Source organism: Gracilinanus agilis, chromosome 1 (assembly GCF_016433145.1).
Source record: "Gracilinanus agilis isolate LMUSP501 chromosome 1, AgileGrace, whole genome shotgun sequence".
Classification (NCBI taxonomy): Eukaryota; Metazoa; Chordata; class Mammalia; order Didelphimorphia; family Didelphidae; genus Gracilinanus; species Gracilinanus agilis.
In genome coordinates this window covers 36,555,049-36,561,048 of record NC_058130.1, presented here as the reverse complement: position 1 = coordinate 36,561,048, position 6,000 = coordinate 36,555,049, and the positions used below count along the sequence as shown (strand labels likewise).

The 6,000-nt window shown below is 35.2% G+C and overlaps 1 protein-coding gene across 1 annotated transcript in view; it reads left to right on the top strand.

The window, feature by feature from the left end:
- The window catches only part of FOXP1 (forkhead box P1), a 281,610-nt gene that overhangs the window by 52,470 nt on the left and 223,140 nt on the right, over nucleotides 1–6,000 (top strand). The gene's annotated exons all lie outside the window — the stretch shown is intronic.

Here is a 6,000-nt window from a genome sequence, read left to right as displayed (position 1 = left end):
AAGGAAGGAAGGAAGGAAGGAAGGAAGTGAGGGAGGGAAGACAACAATTTTTATATACTATATGCAGTGTACTATACAGAGTTATTCTGATTTCATGTTAGATGGGTAGGTAGACATATAATACATTTAAACATCAGAAACACACAAAAATGTAGCCAAAGAAATGTAGGCAATATCATATAATGGATGGAAGGCCAAATTTGAAATCAGTAAGACTAGGGTTCAAAATCTTCTTTCTGGGTCCTCCTAGCTTTATGACTTGAGCCAATTATTTAACCTCTCTGTGCCTCAGGCAAATCTTTAAGACTCAAAATGCCAAACCAGTTGTTGTTCTGTTTGAATGTTCACCCTAGGAATGCCCCCTCACCAAAGAAATAACAGATCTAGACCAAAAAAATCAGGATGTATATACACATACATACTGTGTATATAATTTGTTGATTTAAATACCCAACAGCTGTCCCTTCCTGGGATGGGTGATGACAGAGAAAAATCCATGTGTCTGAATGAGATTAAGTAAGGAAGCATGCCTCTCTTAAACTAGATTAGAACCTGTGAATGGTAGTTTGATCATTTTTGAAAGAAACAGGCTCTGTTAGGTTGATGGTTATCCAGACTTTGAGAGTAGTTGCTTTTTTACTTTATAAATGACTTTGTAATTAAAACTTTTCCAAGTTATAAGTTATTGAACATTTTTAATTTAATATGAATGATTTTAATCAGTTTATAAACCAAAGAAGGAGATGCCTTGAATTTGGCTTTTCTTTTGGACAGATACATTTTAAACTGACACCACAAGACCTTAAGTCAAACTAGAACTTTAATCATAGGAATAACTCATCATAGCTGTACCACTCTTTAAACTAGTCAGATGAATATGGAATCCCTTTAAAGAATTTATGTGGTTTACAAAGAAGTTTTGAAGTTTTAACTTCACTACAAATCAACTTTTTTCATTTCTAAGTAGACAAATGTGTTTTAAGACCAATAACCAATCATATGACCTTTGGCAAATATCTTAGTCTCTGTCGGCCTTAATTTCATCATCTGTTAAACTAAGGAGTAGAATTAGATAATCTCTCTGATTCTGTTTACCATTAGTATTTGTTAATATACAAAATTGAAGTTAAAATTTTCACTTAAATAGAAAACTTTTTCCCCAAGAAAATCCATTATTTTCTTTTAATTGTAAAGGGGCAGTTATATTCTAAGGGATTTATTCTTCAAGAACATAAATGGTGACAGTCTAATAATGAAAATTCATTCATTCTATTACTCATTTGAACTTATGACTTGCTCTCATCTCTAATATTTTGTTTAGTCTTTAAGTTTTTCTCTCTCTCTTATAAGTGAAAAGCTAGCCCACCCATCTCTGGTAGCAGTAAATCGTCCTCTCCTAGTGTTCTTTGCAGATGTAGAGGATAAGGCTATTGTGGAGTGTTTTTTTTAATACCAACAAGTCTAACTTTAAAAAAAAGAAAGAATACACAGAGCAGTGTCAATTGAAAACCAGTCGGGTGGCGAAGCCAGTGTACTGTAGTGGGAATGTAGCAGCCTTGAGGCCCTTTAGATGATTGGTGACACAGTAGAGATATTGTTAAATTACCTTTTTTATTGGTTCTTGAGCCTTCTGTGGTAAACGACTCTTCTTCAGAAGAAGTCAAGAGAATCTTTGTGTTCAGCTTTGAATCTAGACTAGGATATATACATCGGCAAATTTCTGATATATATATAATTTAGTAGAATTTGATCTTCAGAATGTTACACTTTGATTTGCTTCCCTTGTTAATTTAGCAATTGTATTTTTATTTTTCCTCTCTTTCTTACTATAACTAAAGAAAAGTGAGTGGAAAAGTTGAATTTATTTTTAGACAGAAGAATATAGTGAAGTAAAAGGACTTAGATTCAAATGATGCCTTACTCTCCATGTGAACTTGGGTAAATAAACTTTCTTCCTTGGGTCCATTTTCTCATCACAAAATTGGAAGAGCTAGATTCAGTGATCTCTGAGGTCCCTTCCAGCTCAAAATCTATTATCCTAAGAATCTGTCATCTGTAAAGTTATCATGTTCCTTTGGAGAGGTCTTAAATAATCTTTTGACTTTCTTTGTAAAATTGTAAATCGATCCAATCAAATTGTAAAACGATCCAATATAACCATAACCAAGAGAGGAATTCATTAAGTCCAATTTCTGGTCAAGGAGAGTCTTTTTATGATAATCCAGGAACTAATATAGTGGTTCCCTAGAAAATGCCATTCTATTCCCCAGGCCTCCATGGTCCTTAACTTTAGGTTTGTTCTATTGAAGTCCATTCCCTTCAGCAACCCATTTTGAGACTACATTTATTCCCTTGGTATTTATTCCCTTTTAAGATCTCATATTCTGAGTTCCTTTCATCAGCCGTCATCTTTTGTCCTTGCCACTTACATCCACCTCTTTCATCCTTCTTTTTCTTCTTGAGACTGAACCTTCCTCTCTTCCTCCTGCTGGAAGTACAACAAAATACTCATAGCCTAATCCTAATACTGGTCCACACAGAAGTTTTCACCTATATCACTTTTCAGTTGGGTGAGTTCAACCTTCTGTAAAAGTCTGATGGGCCCCTGCTTCTGAGTATGCCCAAGCTCAAGACATCCATCAACCTCCGCCTTTCCCAGAATTAGGGATTATAGGCATGGACCACTTATCAGTACCACTTCTGTCCTTTTGAGGAAGTAATATATAAATCTTAGCTATATTATTAGTGGGCAGCTAGATGGTAAAGTGGCTAGAACACTAGACCTGGAATCAAGAAGACGAGTTCAAATCTAGCCTCAGACACTTACTAACTGTATGACCCAATGCAAATCACTTAGTCCTGTTTGCCTCAGTAACATTATCTGTAAAATGAACTGAAGGAAATGACAAACTACTCCAGTATCTTTGCCAAGAAGACCCCAAATAGAATCACAAAGAATTGGAAACAATTGATGAGCAACAACCTTATTATCATTACTATTATTATTATTGTAGTTGGAAATTTTCATGTCTCCTTTGAATCTTCTCTAGGTAAACATCCCCCCCTTCTTTCAGTGGAAAGAAAAGAAGTAAGACTTTATATAGTACCTATTATGTGCCAGGTACTGCACTTTGCAAATATCTCATTTGATCCTTACAACAACACTGTGAGTTGGGTTTTGTTATCCCCATTTTACAATTGAAGAAACTGGAGCAAACAGGTTAAGTGACTTGCTTAGGGTCACACAGCTGGTAAATGTTAGAAGCCAACCAGATTTGAACGTTACGTCTTTCTGACTCCAGGACTAGCTCTTTAAGCATTACACCACTCAGGTTCCAGGCATAATATTTTATGAACTCAAGTCATCCTGTACTTGTCCTCTTAAATATTTTCCAGCTTACCAATATTCCTCCTAAAATATCATACTCCAGTTCAATTGAGATTAGGTTTGTTGTCTGATCCTGCAAGGTAATTCAAGTCCCTTCCAATGTCATCTTTCAAATTTCTTTCAAGTCATTCCAATTCTTTATTTTGGCTTTGTAGTTCATTTGTGTTGATACACTACGGGCCATCTTGCCAACTTTCATCCATATGTAATATCTTTCTGTCCTTGCTGTTGGGCTTCAAAATGTTGCTGAGAAATGTCACAAAATTATCAACTAGACTCTATTGCAAATCCTTGCAATATAGTCCTCCTAAAATCCATTTAGCAATCACTCATCTCTTATTAATGGCCCCATATGATCTTGTTGCTGGCCACTAATAATATAGCTAATGTTTATATACTATTTCCTCAAAAGCTCAGAAATGTTGCCGATCATGGTGGTTCATGCATATAATCCCTAACTCTGGAAAAGGCTGAGGTGATGGATGTCTTGAGCGTGGGCATTCTCAGTAGGCTAGGCTGGTCTGGGGTCTACACTAAGTCTGACAGGTACTGAAATGGTTAGGACTCAGAAGCAGGGACCCATCAGCCTTCTTTTAGAAGGCTGAACTCATCCAAGTCTGAAAAGTGGTGTATAGGTTAAAACTTCTGTGTGGATCAGTATTAGGATTAGACTAAATGGGGAAGAGAAGAAGGCTTAGTCTCTTATAAACCTTCTCAAATTTTCTATATCCCCCAAATCCTTTCCTTCTTCATCCTCCCTTCTCTTTATGTTGCTACCGCATCCTGTCTTGAATCTTTATGGCCACATTTCCTCAGTGAATACTGACTTCAGTGTTTTCTACATATACCCACTTTTCTGCCCTTTCCATTTATTCCACTCTACTGATAATGTCACTAGTGATTTCCAAGATAGGAGATTCAACAGGCCTTTTTAAATCATCCTCCTTCTTGACCACCCAGTTGCATTCAATATGGTTGATTTTTTTTGACATTCTTTCTTCTCTTGTTTTCATTATACTGTGTTCTATTTCTGACTCACTCACTGCTTTTTTCTTTAGTTCCTTCTCCCAGCGCCTTAGTGTAGATATTCTCCAAGACATTGTTTTCAGATCTTTTTTCTTTCTCCTTTCTTTTTCCCTTAATGAGTTCATTCATGCCCATAGTCTAGGACAGTGATGGGCAAACTTTTTAAAGAGTGGGCCAAAGGAAAGGAAATGCTCATCTGTCAGTCTGTTTCTAAGGCAGTTCTTTCAAAGTTTCATTGTATTGTGTCCTACTCATTATATTCCTCAGATTAGGAATAATGTTGAGCAGCAGGATAGAACATTTCAGGGGGCCTGCATCTGGCCCACGGGCTGTAGTTTGCCTATCACTGGTCTATGACCATAGATTGAGAGCCAGAAGAGAACTTAAAGATCATTTATTCTTTCCTTTCAAAACCATTTGTTGTATCTTTTATTCTCTTTTTCTGTGTCATGTCTAGTCTCTCACCAGTTCCTCTCCCTCTGTAATATTTCTTATATCTACTCCCTTGATTGCCTCTCTTGCCCTTTCAATCTGTTCTTTATGCCATTTCCAAACCTAGACCAATGCAGGAAGAGGACCTTAATTTTCGTGATTTTTCTCTGGATCTCTTTTCTCTCTCTCCCTCCCTCCCTCCCTCTCTCTGTCTCTCTCTTTCTCCTCCTTCACTCCCTCCTCTATATATACATATATGCATATAATTTCCCCTCATAATTCACATTCTTTGACATCTGGGGCCAGTTTGTCTTTTCATCTTTATTTTCTCCATCCTGTGGAAAGCCTTTCCTAATTTTTCCTAGTTGTAGTATTCATTCCCCCTTTAGGTTATCTTATATTTACTTATATTTATAAATGTATTTTCTCCAGTAAAATATAAATTCCTTGAAGAGAGAAGTTATTTTATTTTTGTCTTTGTACTCCTAGAAAAATCTCTTTTACTTGTAGATTTTTCTCATTTTTTTTCATTTTATCTTAAATTCTAAAGAAAATAAATATTTCCAGATAAAAATTAAACAGAAATAAATCCAAATTATACCTTATCATGAATCTTTATTACATACAATTTGCTTTTCCTTTAATTATATAATAAATTTAGTATTAACGTTCAAAATGGACCTACTTCTCTGTGTTACTTTATGGTCTTCATTTTGCTTTTTTATAATTAAAAATATCTCAATGAACTTTATTTTTTCTCTTCCTTTTTTTTTCTTTTTTGACAACTCTGTTATTATCTTTGTTCTCTTTTCCTACTCTTCCTAATACTTCATCATTCAGGGGGAAAAGTAAAATAAAACTCTTGTAACATATAAACATTTAGGGAAAATAAATTCCTTCATTAACTCTGTCTGAAAATATATACCTCAGTTTGTACCGGAGGTCCATCTCTCATGTGTCAAGAGGTGAATAGCATGCATCACTATTCATCCTTTGAAATTATGATTGGCTATTGTAAAGTTGTTTTTCTGTACAATTTTTTACTGTACAAATTATCCTCTGATTTCTGCTCATTTCACTCTGCATCATTTCATACAACCTTCCCAAGGGTCTCTGAAACCATTCCTTCCATCATTTATTACATAAAAATAAAT